General features: G+C 37.2%; 1 long non-coding RNA gene across 1 annotated transcript in view; it reads left to right on the top strand.

The window, feature by feature from the left end:
• Positions 1–25,264, top strand: part of LOC138844664 (uncharacterized) — an 87,814-nt gene extending 62,550 nt beyond the window's left edge. The window contains exons 2-3 of the long non-coding RNA XR_011380845.1: positions 21,798–21,833; positions 25,129–25,264. This is a non-coding gene — a long non-coding RNA (uncharacterized lncRNA). The remainder of the gene's footprint in view (positions 1–21,797; positions 21,834–25,128) is intronic.
• Positions 25,265–25,475: the final 211 nt, after the last annotated feature.

The following is a 25,475-nucleotide window of genomic DNA, read 5'->3' as shown; positions in this document are numbered from 1 at the left end:
TTCCTCAGAAACCTGAATATAACCCTACCGTTCGACCCAGCCATCCCACTCCTTGGAATTTACCCAAAGGAGTTTAAATTGGCAAACAAAAAAGCGGTCTGCACCCTAATGTTTATCGCAGCACAATTCACAATAGCCAAGACCTGGAACCAACCTAAATGCCCATCAACGGTAGACTGGATAAAGAAATTATGGGATATGTATTCTTTAGAATACTATACCGCAGTAAGAAACAACGAAATCCAGTCATTTGCAACAAAATGGAGGAATCTGGAACACATCAAGCTGAGTGAAGTAAGCCAGTCCCAAAGGGACAAATACCATATGTTCTCCCTGATCGGTGACAACTGACTGAACACCAAAAAGGAAACCTCCTGAAGTGAAATGGACACTATGAAAAACGGTGACTTGATCAGCATAGCCCTGACTGTTAATGAACAACTTAATACATTATCCCTCTTAGTATTTTTTTTGTCTGTTCTACTTAATATGACTGGTTTAATTCTGTAATTATCACACAGTTATTCTTAAGTGTTGGAAATTAACTGAAATGTGATCCCTGTTAAACATAAGAGTGGGAATAAGAGAGGGAAGAGATGTATAATTTGGGACATGCTCAAGCTGACTTGCCCCAAATGGTAGAGTTAGAAACATACCAGGGGATTGCAATTCAATCCCATGAAGGTGGCATGTACCAATGCCATCTCACTATTCCAAGTGATCAATTTCAGTTCACAATTGATCATAATGAAAGGACTAAGAGTCAAAGGGAGCACATAAACAAGTCTAGTACCTGCTAACACTAACGATAGAATAAATAAAGGGGAGAGTGATCCAACATGGGAAGCGAGATACTCAGCAGACTCATAGAATGGCAGATGTCCTAAATAGCACTCTGGCCTCAGAATCAGCCCTAAAGGCATTCGGATCTGGCTGAAAAGCCCATGAGAGTATTTCAGGCATGGAAAGCCAAGACACTCTGGCAAAAGATCTCTGCGAGTGAGATCCCAGTGGAAAGAACAGGTCTTCAAAGAAGGAGATACCTTTCTCTGAAGGGAGGAGAGAACTTCCACTTTGACTATGACCTTGTCTAAACAAGATAAGAGTCGGAGAACTCAGAGGGCTTCCATAGCCTTGGAAACTCATGACTGGAGCATAGGGAGATTACTGATGCCATAGACAGGAGTGTCAATTGGTAAAGTCAACAACAGGAGTCACTGTGCACTTACTCCTCATGTAGGATCTCTGTCCTTAATGTGCTGTACATTGAGATTTAATGCTATAACGAGTACTCAAACAATATATTTCACTTTGTGTTTCTATGGGGGTGTAAACTGTTGAAATCTTTACTTAATGCATACTAAACTGATCTTCTGAAAAAAAAAAAGAAATTATCAACTCCCAACTTGACTCTCACTGGGATTAAACATGACAATAGGTCTGATCTGATTTCATCATCATTTAAAAAAATCTTCTATTATTTTTCACTTTATGTTTCTGTGTGGGAGCAAACTGTTGAAATCCTTACTTAATGTATACTAAGCTGATCTTCTGTATATTAAGATAATCGAAAATGAATCTTGATGTGAATGGAAGGGGAGAGGGAGTGTGAAAGGGGAGGGTTGTGGGTGGGAGAGATGGTATGGGGGGGAAGCCATTGTAATCCATAAGTCGTACTTTGTAAATTTATATTCATTAAATAAAAGTTAAAAAAAAATGGAGGAATCTGGAAAACATCATGCTGAGTGAAATAGGCCAGTCCCAAAGGGACAAATATCTTATGTTCTCCCTGATCGGTGACAACTGAGCACCTAAAGGGAAATCTGTTGAAGTGGAATGGATACTATGAGAAACAATGACTTGATCAGCCCTTGTCCTGACAGTGGAGGAACAACTTAATACTTTATTCCTTTCAGTATTTTTTTCTACTTAATACCACTGGTTGAACTCTAATTAACACACAATTATTCTTAGGTGTTTAAATTTAACTGAAAAGTGATCCCTGTTAAATATAACAGTGGGAATAAGAGAGGGAAGAGATGTACAGTTTGGCACATGCTCAATCGGACTTACCCCTAATGGTAGAATTAAAAATGTGCCAGGGGATTCCAATTCAATTCCATCAAGGTGGCATGTACCATTGCCATCTCACTAGTCAAAGTGATCAGTTTCACTTCATAATTGATCATAATGATAGGACTAAGAGTCAAAGGGATCACATAAACAAGACTAGTGTCTGCTGATACTAACTGATAGAATTAAAAAGGAGAGAATGATCCAACATGGGAAGCAGGATACACAGCAGACTCATAGAATGGCAGATGTCCTAAATGGCACTCTGGCCTCAGAATCAGCCCTTAAGGCATTTGTGTCTGGCTAAAAAGCCTATGATAGTATTTCAGGAATGGAAAGCCAGGGCACTGTGGCAAAAAAAAAAAGAAAAAAAAATCTTAATGAATGATCTCTGTGAGTGAGATCCCAGTAAAAAGAACAGGTCATCAAAGAAGGAGGTACCTTTCTCTGAAGGGAGGAGAGAACTTCCACTTTGACTACGACCTTGTCTAAATAAGATCAGAGCTGGCAAACTCCAGAGGCTTCCATAGACTTCGAAACACATGACAAGAGCCTCAGCTGATTACTGACATCATAAATAAGAGTGTCAATTGTTAAATCGACAACAGGAGTGCACTTACTCCCCATGTAGGATGTCTGTCCTTAATGTGTTGTACTATGTGAATTAATGGTATAACTAGTACTCAAATAGTACTGTGTACTTTGTGTTTCTGTGTGGGTGCAAACTGTTGAAATCTTTACTTAGTTATACTAAATTGATCTTCTGTGTATAAAGATAATTGAAAATGAATCTTGATGAAGAATGGGATGGGATAGGAAGTGGGAGATGGGATGGTTGCGGGTGGGAGGGTGGTTATGGGGGGAAATGCTGCTACAATCCAAAAGTTGTACTTTGGAAATTTATATTTATTAAGTAAAAGTTAAAATAAATAAAATAATAAATAAATCTTTAAAAAAAACAAAAAAAGCTATGAGATTCATAATAAACACATATAATGACACATTAACCCTGCTGCTTTACAACATCAGTAATAAGAGTAAATGCATGAAACATAGAAAACAAGAGCAGGATTTCAGGAGAAAAATCCAGTAAACACAGAAGGATTCACAGTGCTTATAAGCACTATCATTATTTTCATATATTAAGCAGTTCATATCTTTATTTAATTTCTAATTTTATCCAGAAATAAAAACCTAATTCATTAGATGACATATCTTATCAATTTCAGTTTTCAAGTATTCAAGTAATGCAAACCCACGTGTTCTGTTTTGTGGCAACAACACATTTATGGACTGTGCTTCAAAGACAGAGAAAAAAATTCATTTAAAATAACTGATACACTCTTCTGCCCAAAGACATAAGAACTAAAACTTAACACTGAGATCACACAAGTGGTATGTAATAAGAGAATGAAAGAAAAAAAGATGGTCTAATATATTCAATGTCTTCTTTTTAAAAAGATTCAAAAACATATTGCCATAATATGTAGCTAGATTCCGAGTAACAGGATATTCGGAAATCTAAGAAAGTACAGAAGAAAAAACAGAGTAAGTTCAATTTCTCTTCTGTTTTTCCATAAATGTTCCTATTGTTTATTTTGCATTTCCTTTGTACTTTTACTGAGATTTTTCTGCCTTCACCCTCTTTCATAGTGATGACCATGTTTCTGTGTGTAGCATATCCTTAAGCCTCTTTTGTAAGGCTGGATGAGTGGTGACAAATTCTTTCGATTTCTGTTTGTTATAGAAGGTCTTTATTTCACCTTCATTCATAAATGAGAGCTTTGCAGGGTACAGTATCCTGGCTTGGCAGTTTTTTTCTCTTAAGACTTGGATTATATCTCGCCATCCTCTCCTTGCCTGTAGGGTTTCTGATAAGTCAGCTGTAAGTCTAATTGGAGATCCTCTAAAGCAGTCTGGCATTTCTCTCATGCACATTTTAGAATCTTTTCTTTATGTTTTATTGTAGAGAGTCTGATTACAATGTGTCATAGTGAAGATCTTTTCTGGTCATGTCTCTGCAGAGCACTTTGTGCTTCCTGTACTTGGATATCCCTTTCTTTCTCCAAATTAGGGAAGTTTTCTGTGATTATTTCACTAAATAGGCCTTCTAACGCATTCTTTCCATGCCTTCAGGAACTCCTAATACCCATATGTTGGGTTGTTAGATAGTATCCCATAAATCTCCAACACTGTGTTTTAGTTTTCTAATTTCTTCTTCATTTTTGGTCTGAATGTAAAATTTCCAGAAATTTGTCTTCTAACTCGAATATTCTTTCTTCTTCCTCATTGAGTGCTTTTAAGGCTTTCCACCACATTCTTTATCTGATCTATTGAATTCTTCATTTCCAATATTTCATTTTGATTTCTTTTTAAATCTCAATTTCATGGGAAAAATTTTAATTCATGTCATTTATGGATTTCTTTATTTTGTGTATTTGCTTCTGATTACTTCTAAGTAATCCTACAATCAATTTTTTGAATTCCATTTCCAGCATTTTTTCAATCTCTTCATTTTCACATCCTAGTATTGAAGTGTTGTGTCCCTTTGGAGGCGTCATGTTGTCTTCCTTATTCTTGCTTCTTGAGTTGCCGTATTTGTTTTGGGCATTTGTGGAGATACTTTTTTTTTTTCTCCCTGTGATGGCTTTTATCTTTGGACTATGCCTCTGTGGATAGTGGAATGTCTGCTCTTTCAGTGACTACCCTGAGGCCTGTGGTGGGTGTGGCCAGGGAGCTCTGCTCAGTGCTCCAGAGTGAGGAGAGTGTCCAAGGTGACACCCAAATTGGGCTTGGTAAATTTCTTTTTTTTAATTAGAGGGGAGGATGAATCTGTTCTGTTGACACAGTCTCACACTCACTTCTTCTGTCCAAGGAGACAAATGCCTGGTCACTAGCCTCAGCAGATATAATATTCATTCGCACTGCCATAAAAACTGCACAAAGGATTCATGCAGTCCTCAGTGTGAGCATGGATCCCGCAGCAATGAATCAGGGAGTCCCAAGAATGTGGAGCCACCCACAGTGACTATCTAAAGATCCAGCTACATCCTGCAACCTCACACACAGCCACAGCATTTTCACAGTCCCAGCACACAAGGTTCCCACAGTCATGAGCACCCAGCCCCTTGTCAATTCTCCCAGCCAGACTTGGGCATCTCTTCTTGGCTGGTTGCTGGGCACATGGACACAAGTGGCACAGCTGTTACGTATGCCCAAAGTGGTGCCTGCCCTCTCTGGCTAGTTACAGGATGCCAGTGCCAGGTGGTCGGGTAGAGAGAAATGCGCCCCCCGCCTTTTTTCCCTCTAGGTTGGCAGGTACACTGGATCCCACAGGGCTCCAAGCCACACTCATGCCAGTCCCTTCCCGCAGTTTAATCACCAATGGCTTGGGCTGCTGCAGTCTTGTCTCACCTCACTCTACAAATCTGGTGATGAGGCTCTCACCAGGCTTAGCAATTGTTTGAGAGTGCCCTGGATCATATTTCTTAAGCCTTCTTCTGTAATTGTGATTTCTTACAGATAAAACTAAATTATTTTGTTATAGAAGGCTGTTAAGACATTTCAAAATGCTTAATTTTGTGAAAAGTTGAAATGTGTTGATTTGGTTGAGAGAGCTGTTTTGTGGAGTTTTGGAGGTCCTATGGAATTTGTCTTGGAAAGCCATCTTCCTTTGCATCAGATAATGCTTTGTAAACCCAGAACCCAACCATTTTTAAATGTTTATTTATTTATTTTCTTCCACTTGAAAGCCAAATGTGGGGAGGAGAAAAGGCGAGGGATGGAGAGAAGGGGGGCGGAAGAGAGAAGGAGAGAGAGAAAAAGAGAGGGAGAGAGATTGACCTTCCATCCACTCGTTCAATTCCCAAATTTGCAGAGCACCTAGGAGGGAGCATGGGCTTTATTCAGGCCCCCGTGTGGATGGCAGAGACCCAGGAACTTGAGCCATCTTACTCTGCTTCCTAGTGTAACCGCTGATTGGAATCCTGGGAACTTGTTCTATCTACAATGAAGAATGTGGCAATTAGGGAAGAATTTTATTGGAAAAAGTGAAGAGACAGAAATTGTTATACCTGAGACACCAGGCAGGTATCTCAGTAAAGTGCTGAGAGCCAAGTCGCATACAGAATGAGGTTTTAATGGACATGAGCATGGGTCCTGTTTCTGCTCCTCACCTCCCTCTTCTGGGAGTCTGGGTGGGGGATTTTTCAATGTGGAATTCTCCTAAACAAACCCCTGCAGACAATACTGACCATGAGGATTCTTACCTATTGGAGAAGCAAATGACTCCTTCAGTCCAGTAGGGCCAGCTGTATCACTCCCTCAACTCAGTGAATTCCTTTTGATAAAGGACAGGCAAGGACACCTTGGGCAGGGGAGACAGACAAGAGTCTGGGTCCCACTTTCAGGATTTGTTTCCTCATTACACATAAATTTATTTTCTTTAAAATTTCTCATTTTCTTCAGCTCCTCTTACATACATAGGCTAATATCTTTAGCACTAGGATGCATTATCAGGAAGCTGGATCAGGAGCAGAGTAACCAGGACTCAAACCAACAATCCGACAAGGGATGCCTATGTCCAAAGTGATGACTTAACCTGCTGTGCCACAACACCCACCCCTAAGGATGACCAATTTTTAAATTTAATTTCTACTTTGCTTCATGATTTTCCTTCCTAACCCCAATGTAAATAATGACCCAGAAATATTTATGACTGGTTACCCCTAAACCATATGGGGATTAGAGGGAATTATCTCTGCTTTTATAGAATCATGTTACATGATGGATTATTTTATAAATTGTCCATATTTTCCCCAGGTGGGCACATTGTTCGTGTTTAAGTAACATTAACGATGCATACCCTATTAGCCTCCCCCCTAAAGTGTAATGGCTTTGCTCTAAATTTTTCATAGGTTTCAAATTCCTTCACGAAGTTACTGTCAGTAGCAGTTACGAGATCATAGAACATTGTCACTGGAGGAGACTTCAAAGCCTTCTAGTTAAATCCCCACATTTTACTAAAAAGAAAACTAAATTCCCAAAAGTTTAATTGATTGTCCCAGGCCCACAGGCTCAATGAGACCCTATGTAGAATGTTGCTTTGTGGTCCCTGGTTCAGTTTTGGTATGAATAGCTGACTCAACATACCTTTGGGTGCCTTAATATCTCCATTTCAAACTCTTTCTTTCACACTCCAAAGTTGTTTTAAATTTGTGATTAATCAGAATAAAAGAAATCCTGGATGAAATATTCTTCTGGATATATGGAAAGATCACCGCTTTTACGTAAGATAGGCTTGCCTTACCACCTTATAAGCATTAACTTTTCATCTTTTCACCTGCTTAAAAATTGAAAGACAGTGCTAATGGATGTATAGATGCTTCATGGGATGAATAAATTGTGTGAGTTGGAGAAGAGAAAATGAATGTGTTCGTGAAAGAGCGAGCACATCAATCAGTGGCTGCATGGTGTTTGCACCAGTGTGTCCAGGAGACACCTCACCAATCAATCACTCAGGATGCTCCCACCAGCTTTCAGAAGGAGAAAGATTTTACACTAAAGTGCTACACAGAAAGCCTGGCATTTAAAGAGATCACTCAAGGGATGCTTCCAGTTCCTAGAGGGGAGAAAAACTGGAAGAGAAATAGAATGCCACAGAAAGCCATAATTTGGAATTTTAAAGATGCTGATTGCATTATGAATCATTGTCATTTTATATTGATTAAAAGGCATTAGTTAAATATCATACAGCACATCTCACTCTTATGTGAGCATTAAAGATTTACATTCATATGCATCTTCTGCCTTCAAGGAACTATAAAGACCTTCAGCCCCAACGAAGAAAAGCTCAGGATAGGATGGCTTCACTGCTAAATTCTACCAAACTTTTAAAGGAGTTTAAAAGCTAAAAAAATGTTTATTCTTCAAAGCTTTTCATTACATGCTGAATTATAATCCACTGCTGCTATTTTTCTTGAGTATTAAATACCCAAACATTTGCTGGAAATATTTCAGTTTTGTGAATAATCCATCACATAATTATTGGTCTTGTGCAAGATATTACGTTAGCTACTGAGGTAGCCTGTATACTGGTAAGGCAAATAAAATTAGTTTGTAACTAATTTTGATACAAAATAGAAAGGAAGTAGTGACAGAGCTGTAGAAGCAACCTTGTCTATTCTCAAATTTCTAAGACGATGAAGAGAATCACAGAAACATGAAAAGTTTTGTCAAAGATATAGATATAGGGACTGCTCCCCAAGAGGCAGAATTCTCAGAGTATTTGTTCTTGAGGTTGGAGTACCATTTAAATAGATAAGCAAAGAGGAAAATATATTGAAATGTCTTAATAAAATGTTGCCCAGCAGTGAGAAAAGGCAGCCACTGCTGATAAAGTGATTTTGTAAGCAAGAAGTACTTCTTGCCATACAGCTCTAACAGCAAAACTTCATCTACTTATTAATGGTCGCTCCTTCTGCATTGGATTTGCAAATCAAGAAACTGGAAGAAATTCTATTTAAAGATTAATAAGAAGTGAAATTCTGGAGAAAAGCCCAAGCAGGTAAACAACACCTAAGTATACCCATTTGTGTTCAAGTAAAACACTATCAACCATGATGTACAATATGCAGTCTATAGCATTTAAGAGAATGTGAAATGTTTTGTCCTCAATGGACACTTGGGTTGTACCCCCTCATTCACACCAGATTCTCCATCAATTCTTGGTAATAAAATATCCTTCCAAGGTAGACAAGATATTCTTTCTAGTACCTGACCTAAGTGTTCTTCATCCACAGACCCAAAACCCCATCTCTGGTTAAATATCAAATTTACTACCCACTACCTATTTGCAGGTAAAATATGGCCAAAACACACACACACACACAATCATGCTGAACAGTCTTGCTTTAAATTTGTGAGCATTTATCTTAACTGAAAACTTTATGCTAACCCAGCAATCTTAGTAGAGTCCCTAATCCATCCACTCTCCGACACTCCTCAATTATTTTACAGTTCCCAAGCTCCTCCCAGACTTCACTACTTCCTCCTTCCTCCTCACTCTCTGATGATGATCTTAATTCACTGAGATAATGGAAGCAATCAGAGGAAAATTTCCACACTCTTCCTTGCCACGTTTAATATTCTGTCTACATCGGCCTTCCTCCTGTTGCTGCAGATGAACTGTCTCTGTACATATCTAAGGCCAACTTTTAGTCAAGGAAACTGACTACAGAGCAAATTAATCTTTGCATATGTGCTATGGGAAGTACAGAGTATTAGGTTTTATGTTTGGTTTCTCCTTGTACATTAACATCAAAGTGAATATAATCGAATGATTTGTGTCTTTATGGAAATGGACAGGATTCCATAAATTATTTGGCTTTCCCCTCTTTTTTACAGATTAAGACCTCAAGAAGTAAAATGACTTTCCCAAGGATATATGTCTTTATTTGATTTTAAATTCTTTAAACCTTTTTTTTCCATTTTTATTTATTTGAAAAGCAGAGAGAGACAGAGAGCCAGATAGAATGAGATTTTCCATCTGCTTGTTCACTCCCCAAATTTTCACAGCAAATAAAGCTAGGCCAAGCTGAAGTCAAGAGCCTGGAACTCAATACATGTCTTCTACATGGGTGGCAAGCCCAAGTACTTGAGCCATAAGAGTCTGCATTAATGTGAACCTGGATTGGAAGAAGAGCCAGGACTTGAACCCATGCACTCCAACATAGGATGTAGGCATCTAAAGCTGAGGATCAACTGCTAAACCAAGTACCCACTCTCCTTTATTTTTTAAAGTGGGTAATTAGAGGAAAGATGGCAGATAATGTAAGAGTAGTTTCACAAGTTTCACAAGTGTTTCTATGAAACCAAAAAAAAAAAAGAGAGAGAGAGAGAGAAAGAGAAACATCCTTTAATTTTTAAACTCCAAGGGTAAATAAAGATTCAGAAAGCAGCAGCAAATCACATAGAAGAGAGGGACTTATGGGCTCTGGTTTTTTTCACGTATTACAGACTTGAAAAAGATAAGAGAACATTGTAACATTGTATATAGAATTTCAAGGTTAAATCCATTTATGTCCTCAAATATGCAAATACATCACCTATATTTGATTTCGTACAATTGTTCTTAAGTACTAACCCAAACTTTTATTTCTAATATGATGAATTAGATTCTAGCATTACCACAGAGTGCCCAGTGAAATTTCAAATAGGCTATAGATAATCTTTCAGTAAAAGCATGACATATGTAATGTGAAATCTACATTTGACTGGATAATCTATTTCTTTCAAACCTGGATAATCTGAAAAATATCCTAAAACATATGAATAGAAGTGCTGGATTTAAAAAAAGACATAATTATCCTTTAAAATGTGTGACTGAGCTCATAAGAAAGTAAAAGAAATCTTCAGAGGAATAAATTGAAAAAGAAATTGGTAAACTGAATTCAAAATGATGGAAATTATTTGCTGATAATGGTAACCAAAATAATTTGAATGGCCATCGAGGGACAGGAAAAAATAAAGACTTAGGAGCTTCATAAAACTGGCAACAGGATCTAAGGCCTTCCTGAAAATAGGATTCCTGAAGGGCTTAAAGCACCATGAAAAATGGACTAAGATAACAGGTTCCAAAAAATTCAAGGAGATAACAAAGAACCTGACTATCTTGCCTTGATATTTTTATAGAAAAAAAAATATATATATATAAACACATTCCCCTAGAAATTCAAATTCATAGATTTCTTTCATTTAGTAAATTTGGATTTGAAATTGCATATTCAGTGGGGTCCTGGGAATCCTAAGAAAATTAATTTCAGATGGTCCCAAATTAGAAAATTGGTAGTTTGAAGCACCTGGTAGAATCAAAAACAAATTCCCTTTGAAGAAATGCACACTGAATTCAGGTCTTATAGTAACTGCACAGAAAAAGAAACATTCCAAACATTAGGTCATCATTCAAAATAGAATAATACATCAAAAAACAAGAATCATAACAATAATGCATCAAATAAAATAAAAGAATACATCAAAAAACAGAATCCTAACAAATATAAATGAACAAAGCAGCTGAATTAGAAGCCCTAGAAACTTACTTTGTTACTTTATTATTGCATACATGATATGAAGAACCTAAACAAATGGGAAACTACCAAAAGTAGACATACTTTTTTTAAAGGAAAAAAAAGATCATTAGAAATAAATTTAAAATTCTGAGAATGAACAAAACAAGATTAGCCATCATTAAAAGAGAATGAGCAAACTGGAATATAAAGCTGAAGCCATCGTGGGAATGCAACACAGAAAGACCAAGTCATGGATAATATGAGACAGAAGTTAAAAACATAAATGTTTAAAACAGAGATCCCTAACGTGTCCACTTGTACTCTGGAAGAAAAGATTAAGAATAGGTTAAAAAAAACGGGTTAAAAGTAGTACTCAAATATATCATGAGTAAGGATATTCCAGAATTAAGAAAAGATTTCTTAATGTAGAAGTGCTTGGGCCATTGCCACTCATGTGAGAAACCAGGAAGGAGCTCCAGGCTCCTGGCTTCAGCCTGACCATTGCAGCCATTTGGAAAGTGAACTACCAAATGGAAGATATTTCCCTCTCTCTCTCTGTCACTCCATTTCACATAAAAAAGAAAAAGAAAAAGAAATCCACGCTTAAACTTAGTTTAAAAGAAAAAACAAACTTGATTTATTTATTTGAAAGGCAGAGTTATAGATAGATCTTGCATCTGCTGGTTCACTCTCACTGGGCCAGGCCAAAGACAGGAGTCTGGAACTCCATACAGGTCTCCTACATGGATGGAAGGGGCCCAAGTACTTGGGCCATCTTCTGCTGCTTTCCCAGGCACATTTAAAAAGAGATGATCAGAATTGGCAACTGGGACTGGAAGTGGTGCTCATATGGGATGCTAGTATTTCAGGCAGCAGTTTAACCCACTGTGCCATAATGCCAATCTCAGACATGGTTTTTTAATCCCAGGGAAAAAATTAATTTTCTGTTAATGACACTGTATATTGGTCAACTTTTCCAGTGGACGATTTAGCAATATTTATTCTGATGAAAATATTTATTGCCTTTTAATTCATGATCCTGTTCCTAGAAGTTTATTCTAAAGGGGACAATCTGAAAACATGGATGTTGATCTCTGTAATCTGTAACAGTACTTTGGAAACAATTTAACTATTTAACAATAGAAACATAATAAATAATAACATAATAGAACCTCAGGATATTATGCAGAATTAAAAAGGCTGGTATATGTGTATATCCATGTTAATTGATAAGGATAGACTGCCATGACCTGTTTGTCAATGAATAAAGCAGGTAGCCAAACAGCATATATCATATAGTACTGTTCTACCATTCATGTAAAGTTGCATATAAGTTTAGTTTATATTTAAGCTGTCTTACTTTATTACCCAATGTGGTTGCATACAAATAGAAAGAGGTCTAAAAAGGCAATTGAATGGTCTAAAACATTGAAAATGCTTACCCCTAAATATTTTGGTTTTAGAGAATTTTGACTTTTCTTTCTATACATTTTATACTGTTTGATTTTTTGAAGAAGCATGTTAAATACATACAAACACACACACACACATAGAATATCACTGGCTTTTTGCATCTCTGGATGGTTTTCTTCTCACTTAACATGAGACCACTTTGGTAATAAAGCAACTACTCTTGATGTTTTGGTCATTTCTATGAAAAATCATTTTTTAAAAGATTTTATTTTTGTTTATTTGAAAGGCAGAGTCACAGAGAGAGGCAGAGGTCTTCCATCTGCTGATTCACTACCCAAATGGTGGCAAAGGCAAGGGCTGGGCCAGGCCAAAGCCAGGAGCCAGGAGCTTCATCCAGGTCTCCCATGTGAGTGCAGGGGCCCAACAACCCTGGGCCATCTTCCACTGCTTTCCCAGGTGCATTAGCAGGGAGCTGGATGGAAGGAAAACAGCCCCATATGGGATGCCATTGTTCAGGTGATGGCTTAACCCATTATGCCATAATGCTAGCCCTGAAAATAATTTTTTAAAATATTTATTTATTTTACTTGAAAATCAGAGTTACACAGAGAGAAGGAGATGCAGAGAGAGAGAGAGAGGTCTTTCATCCACTGGTTTACTCCCCAATTGGCCTCAACAACCGGAGCTGAGTGGATCCGAAGCCAGGAGCAAGGAGCTTTTTCCGGGTCTTCCCACATGGGTGCAGGGGCCCAAGGGCTTGGACCATCTTCTGGTGCTTTCCCAGGCCATAGCAGAGAGCTAGATCGGAAGTGGAGCAGCTGGGACTTGAACCAGCACCCATATGTGATACTGGCACCCTAGGCGGCAGCTTTACCTGCTATGCCACAGTGCTGGCCCTGAAAAATAATTTTTTACAAGATTGAAAAAGGGCTGATTAAAATCAAAAATTAAAAAATATTATTGAGGATAGCATGATTTTCCTAAGACTCTGGATAAAACAGAACAATTCAAGATAGTTTGCTGACTTAACTCTTCTTAAGTTTTTAAACTTACAAAGAGTTGAATTTTCAAATTCTGCCTCTTCACTATTTTGTTACTTTTAAAACATAATTATTGTGGCAACAACAGTGGCAGCACCTCAACCTCAGTTTCGAAGTTTTATTCTTAAAAGAACCAGGTCTCCTTGAAGATATGGCTGATTCTTCATATGGATCACAACAGATATAAGATAAGCCTGAAGCATATTATAATGTTAGAAAGTAAGGAAATGCAGAGCTCAAAAAACAAAAGAATAAGCATATGTCAAGCAGATGGGAGAGATTCTGCACAAGCTCCCGGTGGCTACACCTGGAATAATTGTAGCAACAAAATAGTAAAGCCACTTGGAATACAGGTTGGCTTTTTCTTACAAAACAACAAATACGAACTACAGAATCCGGCAGTTGTGTTCCTTGCTATTTACCCAAATGAGTCAAACACTTACATACATAATTAAACCCAGTATGCATATTTATAAAAGTTGTCGTTCTAATTGCTAAATATTAGAAGCTACTAATAATGTCCTTCAAATGCAGTGAAGTTTAGTACATTCACCTAACAGAATGTCACACTAAAATCAGCTGTGAATCCACAAAAGACATGAAAGAACTTTAAATACATATTGCTAAGTGAAAAGAAGACAATCTGAAAAGTTGTATGCTGTATTATTCCAAATATGTGACATTCTAGGAAAGGCAAACTATGGAGACAGTAAAAAGATAAGCAGTTGCCAGGAGTTCCAGAGAAGTAAGGAATGAACGAGCAGATGGACCACAGGGGAAACTCAGGGCAGTGAAAGTATTCTGTGAAGTATTGTAGTGATAGGTGCATCTGTCAACCCCCAGAAAACACAGAGTGAACTCTAGTGTAAACTACAGGGTTTAGTTAATAACAATGTATCAATTGTTGTTCATCGGTTGTAATGCATGTACCACTCTAATCTGTAAGTAGGGTAAACTAGAAGGAATACTGGAAAAGGTTTACGGGAACTCTTTATTTGCTGCTCCAGATAAAGTCTATTAAGAAACTGGGGGGAAAAAGAAGGGCAGCATTCACAATATAACCAGAAGTTAGAGTTGTGGTACACAGAAAGATAATAGCAAGTATAGTAAAATGCTAATGACGGTAGCATATATGGCTATTCACTGTAAAACTCTTTCTACTTTTCTGTTTGACATTTTTCATAATAAATCATGGGGGGGAGTTATTATGGGTAACATTAAGAAAAAGTTTAACATAGTTAAGATCCAAATGAACCTATAAGATTTAGTTCTAACTCCATTATGAATTTCTCATGATTCTGTTAAAAAATGTGTAGTGTGATTTAACTATTTCAGTTACTAATCTAAATTATGAAACTTGAGGTATCCTGTCTTCAAAATCAGTATGGTCTTGGGCATTTGGCCTAACTATTCAGACACCAGTGACGAGAGCTGCATTCCATATTAGAGTGCCTGAGTTCAAGTCCCAGTTCTGCTCTTAGTCCCAGCTTCCTGCCAAAGTGCACTGTGGGAGGCAGCAGATCATAGTTCAAGTAAGTGGGGTTCCTGCCACCCTGTGAGAGACCAAAATTGAGTTCCTGGTTCCTGGCTTTGGCCTGGACCAGCCCTGGCTGTGGAAGGAATTTGGGAAATGATCTTGCATAAGGAGAGATCTCAAGTAGGTTGGGTCTCTGCCACCCACTTGGGAGATTGGATTGAACCCAGCCTTGGCCATTGCAGCCATTCGGGTAGTAAACCTACATACTGGAGCTCTGTTTCACTCTCACGCTCTCTCTCCCTCCCTCTAAAATAAATATTTTTTAAAAGAACCCAGTGGCAAGACAAAATTGCCTTATTTGAGAAATGCTGCTAAATGCTAAATGTGTGTTATCTCACATGCAGAATAATGGGAGCAGTGATTTATAGCTTTTAAAATAACACTGATGACAGAGTAGTGGAATAGGACATCTACTGCCCTTGCCTTCATCAGTGTTCTTGTTAAGTCTTAGCACTGTTTTATTTACCATACAAAAACATATTTGCTATTACCCATACAACATGACAATAATTCCAGTTTTGAATGGTGCATATTTCTCATTATAAATCTAAATACACAGAATGTTTGCTCTGTTTTCAGTCACTACACTGCATAAAAGTGTTGTATTAAAAATAGTATGACACATTTGCATATTTATCTGTATTAAAAGCTTCATGAAGCAGTTACTGCAGATACACAGCTGTTGCTTTTTAGCTATTTTTTAAAGGAGCCATGTCTCTTCTTCTATACAAAATATGTACATTTTCAAATGTATCATCTGTGCCAAAGAAGTTGCTGAGATTTAACAGGAAAACTTATTCTCAGAGGAGAAAAATTATAAATTTTTCGTCACTGTGTCCAAATGATAAATTTTTAACCTAAAATGATAAACTTAGTCCTTTGCCAAGTCAGATATTATACATTGTAAACAGAAAGTAATTCTGGAAGCTCCTACAAATTATGACTGCATTTCATCATAGAGACTGAGGGTTTACCTACTCTACAGAGCAATATAAAGCTACATAAAAGGATGCAGCTTTATATTGAGCACATTATAGAAGAGAAAAGTCTGCTCGGTGACTTAAAGTAACAAATTCTCTTATAATATAGTGAACTTTTTCTTTTAAGACCATTTCCCATGAAATATCTTCATGAAAAACAATAACAACACCGCTGTCTTTAATTAAAAGAGAAACTATATGCCCCTTGCATGCTATCTAGTATCATCTAAGTAGTTTTCAGAAAACCCAAATTGAAAAATGATTCTATTAAATTTCATAATTTTCTCTAGAATTTTAATGTGGACTTCATAGAATTAAGAAAATGTGTGTGTTTTCAACTCAATGATCATGTCATGTTCAGTTGATTGTCATATAACTCAAATAAGCACTAGAGGGTTTTAGCATATGCATTGCACTTGTATTTGTGGGTTGTTTTTTTTTAATAGAAAGCTTTTAAAAACAGTTGGATCAAAAATATCACATTTCGGCCAGTGCCGCGGCTCAACAGGCTAATCCTCCGCCTAGCGGCTCCGACACACTGGGTTCTAGTCCCGGTTGGGGCGCCGGATTCTGTCCCGGTTGCCCCTCTTCCAGGCCAGCTCTCTGCTATGGCCCAGGAGTGCAGTGGAGGATGGCCCAAGTGCTTGGGCCCTGCACCCCATGGGAGACCAGGAGAAGCACCTGGCTCCTGCCTTTGGATCAGCGTGATGCGCCGGCCGCGGCGGCCATTGGAGGGTGAACCAACAGCAAAGGAAGACCTTTCTCTCTGTCTCTCTCTCTCTCACTGTCCACTCTGTCTGTCAAAAAAATAAAAAGAAAAAAAGAAAAAAGAAAAATGAAAAAAACATCACATTTCATAGTTTGGTTTCACCATGTTAGCTAAACAAGAAAGTCCTGATTAGAGAGAAAAATCATTTTATTAAAAGTTTGCTACTTTGCAGCATTCATCCTGTCAGAAAAAGATTATTTCTGTCTAACTTAATCAGCAAGAGGTCTTTATTGCCCTAAGTATTAATTGATTAGGTTCTCAGAGGTGGCCAATTAGCAAATTGTCAGCCCTGCTTATTTACATTGACTGAACATAATGGTAGTTATTTGACTGCTGAGTCATAAGGTCACCGAATCTTTTGTGCACTTTGCCCTCCAAAAGGGCAACAGTCATTCAGACACCAGAATGCATTCATAACAAAGATTTAGCTTATTACCTATTGACTTAAATCACTGTTAAAAACAGGTGTTTCATTCTCTTTGGACAAATAATACATCTTTTCTTCATGAAATACTTGAGATTTAGTTGAAATCCTCTAGTTGATTGTGTCTGAGAAATTTTGTTCAGCAAGCAGTTTGCACTTGAAACTCTAAATAGGTTTTTAAAGAGCAGACCGATCCAATGGCTGCACCCCTTTGCAATATAGACTTCTCCTGCTACGTGACTTTGTTGTAATTTTAGCAATTTGAGCACACAGGTGCTGAAATGGCTCTGAGACACCAGTTTCAAAGTTGAGGGTTAGAATCATATTCGAGTTTTATCTTAATGAGGACATTGCTATGCCTTCTGAGTACTGACATGAAAGACTGGATATTTGCTATGGAACAAAAGGAAAATGAAAATTCAAAATTATGCATAAATCAGTAGCCTAAAATTTCTGCCTTCAGTCTCAGTGATTGTTACCATCATAAAGTATTACACCTAATTTATATTGTTGTGATGGTACTAGTTGTATTTTTACCATTTATATTTTTTTGTTTACTCTCTTTAATTTTAGCATCATTGTCCTGTACATTTTCTATTATTGATTTAAACACCTTCAGTGATTCCATGAGTTAGATTTTAAGAAGAAAATACTTGGTTGAGTGCATCACCTTTACAAGTTTTGCCACTAGGTAGAACTAGACATCTGTTAGTCATTCTAGATTCTTCCCTATTTATCCTGCCTTCCCCAAATGTGGATCCTGTGAAAAATCACATTTCCTTAGTTGTACCCGCAGAATATTATCAACAGACATAAGTGCCCTCCTTCAGTTCAGTGCCTGGCACATGCAGACACTCAGTAAAAATTTACAGAATAAATAAGTGAATGATCATAATTAGCTTTATGCTACATATGAATATACATTTGAAAGAACAGAATCTGTAATGATTTAAGAACTCACTAAATTAACCTTTTACTATTAAATTATTAATTAGTACTTTCTCAGACTGTCACAAGCAATAAATGTTAATTAGTCATGTAACTAAACCAACAGCAATAAATAGGAAAAGAAAATGAGTGAAAATTGAAGGAAAAAAAGCTATGACCACAATGCTTAAGTAATAAACTACCAAGTATAAAAATAAAACAAATCCATATACTATGAATATATTTTCTTTGTTTATGGGACATACAATTTTCAGATGATTCAACATTACTACTTATATATTATCCACAAAGTACTGAGCACTCTATGTAAGTTACCTATACTCCTCTTCAGGACTATATAAAGGGGGCTGGTGTTTGGCACCGTGATTAAAACATTGCTTAGGACACACATATCAGAATGCATAGGTTTCAATGTTGGCTCTGTTCCTGATTCCAGCACCCTACTAATGGACACCCTGAAAAGCAACACATAAAAGCTTGAGTAATTGGGTCCCTGGCACCCACAGGGGAAACTCAACTTGAGTTCCCCAGCTCCTGGTCTTGGTCTGGCCCAGCCCTAGCTGCTGTGGGTATTTAAGACATAAACCACCACACACAAATTCTGTTTGTCTGTCTCCCCCTCTCCATCTCTGTTTTTCTCCCTTGCAAATATATATATACATATATATAAATACATATATAAATATATATGTATATAATATATATAAATATATATGTATATAAATATATATATACACACAAAAGAGTACTTCACAGGTATCTGGAAAATTGTAATTAAAACTAAGTTTCTTTTGGGTGAATTTTTAAAAATCCATGCATAATTTTTTCTTAGCATACATTTTCATAATGTGAAGACTCCTTGTATGCATGGATTTAAAATTATTTTTGCACCAAAATAAACTCATCTTTTAATTCTGATGTCCACACTTTTTGAAGTATTACTCATATAATGCAGATATCACAATCATCATTTTACAGATTAGAAAACTGGTTTCACAAGATAGCTTGTCCAAAGGCACACAATGCAGGTCTTGCTGGCTCCTAAACTCAAGCTCTATTGACCACACTAATCTGACACTAAATTTGCACTATTCATTGGAATTTTGGAAAAGGTAATGAGCATTATTCTGAAGCTTCACTAGACATATAGAAATATTTCATATCAAATATTGAAATAGGATGGAGATAAGCCGCACAGCCAAGATGAGAAAAATGACAGTGGAAGTTAAAGATAATGTGATTTAGCAGTTAAGATCGCATGAGTTTTGACATCAAAAAGCCCTATACTCATGCCCCAGCCTGTCCTGTACTACCTGGGTAACCTTAAGTGGTGACTTGACTCCTTCAAGTTACATCATAAGGGTTCAGTACTGTTCACTATTGTTTTTGGTAAAGGTCGACCAGGTACCAGCACTGTGGCACAGTGGGTAAAGCTGCCACCTGCAGTGCTAGCATCCCATCTGGGAGCTGGTTCAAGTCCTGGCTGCTCCACCTCCGATCCAGCTCCCTGCTAATGCACCTGGGTAAGCAGCAGAAGACGGTCGAAGTTCCTGGGCCCCTGCACCCACATGGGAAACCTGAAAGAAGCTGCTGGCTTCTTGGTTTTCGATAGGCTCATCTCCAGCTGTTGTAGCCATTTAGCAGATGGAAGATCTCTCTCTCTCTCTCTCTCTCTCTCTCTCTCTGTAACTCTGCCTTTCAAATAAAGAAATAAATTTTTAAAAATAAGTAAATAAATAAATGTTCTACCAAAATGCATGCTTTGATGTATATGTCCTTCCTTATTCTCTGTTGAGCTATTTGTGCTCTTGTATTGTAGGACACGCTGAAACTCAAAGATTACGACATAGGAGGGTAGGGTGGGAAGAATCGTTATGTTCCTAAATTTGTATTATGAAATTAATGAGTTTGTGTACCTTAAATAAAACATTTCTAGATAAAAACATAAAATATTCATAATGTAAAAAAATTATGACAGCACCTAGACAATCATCCAGTTGTAAAGTTGTGTTCAAGATACATAAATACTCAAGTTTGTTAGGGACCCTATTAGATGATTTCTTCGAAGTGCGCAAGCAGCATGGAGAGTATCCTGTGAGAAATAAGTTATTCCTGAGTCCTCATGATGCTTCTCCGACATTGCATAAAGACCCTAACCTCTCTTGTGCATGGCCACATAAGCTGGTGTCAGGATAATCTACTAACTAAAGTCATAGGGCTTGCCTATTGAATCCTATGTTCCATGGAGATTTCTTACTTTCATTGTGTCAGAATTATGAGGAGTTTAATTTAGAGCTAAAGAGATCCCTTGAAAGAAAATTCTCTGTGCATCAACACTTTGTTTCTTCATTTCATTAGCGCCTTGTGGAAGAGAAGTTCTGATGTTAAAGGAGAGGGGAGCCCCTCATCTTCTGCCTGATGTTGGGCCTTGTCCTCTACTGATTGGAAGAAAATATAATTATGTGATTGATAACAATTTAAAAAAAATAGTTAATCAACTCATACTGTTTGACTTCTTTTACTTATATACATGATAAGCAGATAAAGGAATATTGTTTTTTCCCTATGAAATCTCCATAGTTAAGCAGAGAAAGAAGAAAGGAACAAGGTGAATTGGCCACCCTGAAAGTATGTGGGCTTATGCATTATTTACTAAGTAGTAAGTATTTATTGGACACCTACTTTGTGCTCATAGCTCAAACCCTATGCTAGGTGCTGGGGATAGTATCTTTGATTTTCCATAGTTCATTTTCACTCAAACTTAATTAAAATGCAATGCTTATTTATAATCTTACCTAGTATACAAGTTTAAATTTTAAAGAAAAGTTAGCCATTAATGCTAGGTTAAACTACTGTTCACATATCCTTAGGAAATCAGTTTGTACTTAATAGATAGGAGATTCATTCTCTCTCTCTCTCTCTCCCTGCCTCCCTCCCTTTTTTCTTCTCTCCCTCCCTTCTCTCCCTCTCCATCCCTCTGCCTCTCTGCCTTTCAAAATAAGTAGTCATAGAAGGGCTTACTGGAAGATATTGGAACTACAGTTTGAAGGACTAGAAGAATTAAGCCAAGAAGATTACTGGGGTAAGGCAACCCAGGTAGAATAAAGAAGTAGGGGAATTTGCTAAAGTGGAAATATTTCAAGTTTGAGGTTTGTTGCAAGGAAATTAATGTGGAAAGAGCAAAATGAACCTAAAGGAGAATGACAGAAGTAAAAGGAGAGTACTAGGAATTGGGGATTGTGCCCAGCTTAGAGGAGGGAGTTTGGCTTGTTCATTGAGGACGATGTGGAGCCAGGAGGTTGAGCAGAAAGCTGAACTGATCTGACTTTTCATACTACAACGGTCATTCATCCAGTGGCTTGAACATGGACAGGGTAGAAACAGGTGGACCAATTAGCAGTAATCCAGATGAAAAATGAATTGTCATAACTGTTTCCTCCTTCTTCCTTCTTTATGTATGGAGTTACTTCGCTATTATTTTACGCAACTATTGTTAACAGTGTCTCATTCAATAATTTGATTTTGATGTCTCTCTTTTGTTCTAGATTTAGTTGAATGCAAAGAAAAGCTTAGAAATGCAGGTAATTTATCATTTCTCCCTCATTCAAAAAAGACTAGAACATAGCAAAACTTGAAACGGTCTTATAAAGAACCATCTAGTTATAGCAAAATATTGGAAACCTCTGTCTAATCTTCACACAGATAAGGACTAACTGGACATAAAATAAAGATGGAGGCCAACTTCAGTTCTTTACCAAATAAGATTTTTGTGAAATACTTTCATTTCTTGGAGTGAGGCAAAATAGTTTCTCTAATGCCATTGATAAAATTCAATGCAAAAAACAACGTTAAAGTTAACATAACTTATATTGTTGTTTTGTTTAATTCTGGATACTTCTCTTTTCTTTGGTATTGGGACAAAATTACAATTACTGAAGTCCAAAGAATTACAAAGCATTATTTAAGCATTCATATTAGATTTCAAATTAAGAGGAGAATGCAAAAACTGGTATATCAAAGGAGAAAAGTTTCTGAGAGAGTACAGCAAAGGGAGGAAAGGGGAGGTAACAACATGATTTGACAGTGTTTTAAGCTCTTACTACAGAGAATATTATTCAGTTGTCTTCCTAATTGAACCTAATAATATTCTTTGTCCTTTACCAGAAAATTATAATTCTTAAATCTCTATAGGTGCACTCTCTGAGACTAAGCAAACTTTTTGTATAGGGGAAATTGTATTGAAGAGGTTCACTTTTTTTTTTTTAAAGATTTATGTTTTTATTTGAAACACAGAGAGAGAAGGAAAGGCAGAGAAGAGAGAGGCCTTCCATCCGCTTACTCACTCCCTAGATGGCCGCAACTGCCGAAGCTGCACCGATCCGAAGCCAGGAGCCAGGAGCTTCTTCCAGGTCTACCACAAGGGTGCAGGGGCTCAAGGACTTGGGCCATCTTCTACTGCTTTCCCAGGTCATAGCAGAGAGCTGGATAGGAAGTGGAGCAGCCAGGACTTGAACCAGTGACCATATGGGATGCCAGCACTGCAGGCCGTGGCTTTACCCATTAGGCCACAGTGCTGGCCCCAGGGTTCACATTTTTTGAAATGACCTTTCCCCTGCTCCTGTGTCAGATAATCTGAATCAGCCTTGGGCACTCAGCATTGGCTCAAACCCAACTTGCTTATATTTCTCTTATTAGAGAACTTAGACCCATAATCCTGGATCAACCATGATGGAGTTTCATTCTTCCATCTACTCTAGCTGACCTCAAGCAAAATTCTACTTTTCACTCTGTGAAGATTTTTTTATTTTAATCTCTTCCAATTTAACAGGAAGAAAAAGTTCAAAAGAAAGTCAATTTCCCCTGAAAAAAAAAAAAAAAAGTGATCCACAGTTTCCCACTGAACTAGAGCCAAGAACTCTGCCAGTTTTGCTCTCATATCACTGAGCTGTAGCCTGACCTTTCATGTGCCCAGTGAGGGCTTGTTGCATAAGATCTATCCGGGCGCCTTTCTAAAAGTGCTATCTTTGTCCATATTTCAAAACACTCACAGATATTTTATCATTAATTAGTATTCATATTATGTCTCAAACAATCTGTTCAAGGAAAAGGGAAGTGAACTAGTTGAACAGCTTTTCTGTTTGTCTAGTAATTAACATGGATGATGTGTACAGAGATTAAGGTTTTGTAAGGGGAAGAGGTGGCCAAGTGTTGAGTAGGTAACTACTGGAACATTTAGATGCTTACCTATTTTGGAGGCTGGGCTTTTCCAAAAAAAATTGTACTTGGCAAACAGGATGGGGAGACACAGGCCTCTTTAAAAATAGACCCGTGCCTCTTTGATTCGCAGCATCCTGGATTTGCTTTTCATCATGTTAACATGCCACTTGGAAGCTGGCTGGACTCCCTTGTTCAGTGACATATATTTCATAGTGTGTGTGTGTTTTTTCTTTTTAAAAAACCATTTGTTCTTTCAACCACAACATGCTTTGAATTTCTCTTTCAAATTTGAGGGTGTATATATAGATTGATCAAAACAATATTTTTAACATTCCAAACTATTTAGAAAGATAGTGGATGGGTGTCAGTTAATCTATTATGTTCCTCTCTTCCTCCTCCCCCTCTTCAGCTGCTAATCTTAGAACTTGTGTGCCAAATTGTGTAAGATATTCTTCCAATAGCTACATGTGTGACTCTTTTGTGAGCTCTACAGACAGTTATGAGGACAGATTTGGAGTTGCATATGGGACTGTCACATGGTTTGATTGCCTTGTCTTCCAGGCACTGAGATTTCTTTTCACTGAGCTTTAATACTGAGGAATTTTTAGTTGTGAAAAAAGTTTGCAAAGTCTCTATTAAAGAATTTACACATCCCAAGAATGGAGAAGGAGAAAAAAGTTTTGCTCATCACCGCTTTCTACTTGGCGTCTATGTCTAGTGAATAGCTCATATGTTTACTCTTTCCAATAGTAAAAAAAATTCAGAGATTTATCACAGAATTTTTGTGAAAAGCCAAAGAGAAGCGCCTTTATTACCCTCCTTGCTCTTTTGGAGCAAGATCTAGTAAATGTCTCAGCTGAAAAAATAAGCAGATGCTTTGTAAAAAGGTCCCACATAATTTATGTTCAATGGCAGAAGCTGATTTGCAGGAAAATATAACCTATCTATGGCCTTAGGAGCCAAAATTCTATGCCTTTAAGTTTATGAAATGGATCAAGTGCAAATCCACTTTCAAATATACATGTTTGAAATTATTTTCATCATTTAAACTCTGTAGCATCTCATCCTATTGAACCCCAGTTACCTTTCAGAAAAACACAGCCTTGAAGCAAGGTCTTCTAATTCTATTTTAACTGTTCCTAAAGGATAAATAATGCCCAAGTTAATCTGTGTCCAGCGAATTATGAATACTTTATGATTTTATGAAAGTGTCAATCCCATATATTAAGAGCTAATTTAATTAAAGCACAGTCTGTATGACTATGATTCATCCTGTTACAAATTTCCATGTAAAACAAATCCAGTGGTTAATTATTCAGAGCTGCACCTTCCTTTGGTCCATGAGTAAACTCACTCAATTTTGTTGACTGGGGACAAAGTCATAATTCGGAAATAAAAATTATGGGTATCATTTATTGATTCTCTGCTCCATAAACTCTATAGAAGAGTTTACGTAAAAATATATAGAGTTTTATTGAACTAAAATATATAAATATTTTATATATATAAAATATATAAAAGTATACTGAACCCCAGAGCAGCCCATCAAGATAGATATTATCATGTCCATTTTTTCCACTGGAGTAAGAACCAAGAAATAGCTCAAATGAAGAGAAGTGCTTTCTTATTTCAGAATTTAATTTGCTTTTCCTGTTTTAGATTGCAGAAGTCTTGCTGAGAAAATTGCCCTAGAACTTTGCACAATGAAGCTTATGCATGGTGGAATACAAACAGAAGTGAGTCTCCTTAACCGTACCCTGAGCATCCTGGATTCTACACAGAGGCAGACTCCACCCACTCTCATGACTCACTGTTACCAAATCTACAGCAAGTTTGTTGCCACTGCTCTGGATAGTTGGCAGAAGAACTTACTGATATTCAGAAAAGGTACCCACTATATAGTTTTTCTAACCTACAAAATAACAATTTATGAAAAAGTTTAATTCAGGCAATATCAAGTCTCTCTTAGCACATTTCATAAGAGTTTGAACTAAATCTTACATAAT

This window comes from Oryctolagus cuniculus, chromosome 12 (assembly GCF_964237555.1).
Source record: "Oryctolagus cuniculus chromosome 12, mOryCun1.1, whole genome shotgun sequence".
Taxonomy (NCBI): domain Eukaryota; kingdom Metazoa; phylum Chordata; class Mammalia; order Lagomorpha; family Leporidae; genus Oryctolagus; species Oryctolagus cuniculus.
The sequence above is the reverse complement of the archived record's forward strand: the minus strand, read 5'-3'. Positions and strand labels throughout refer to the sequence as shown.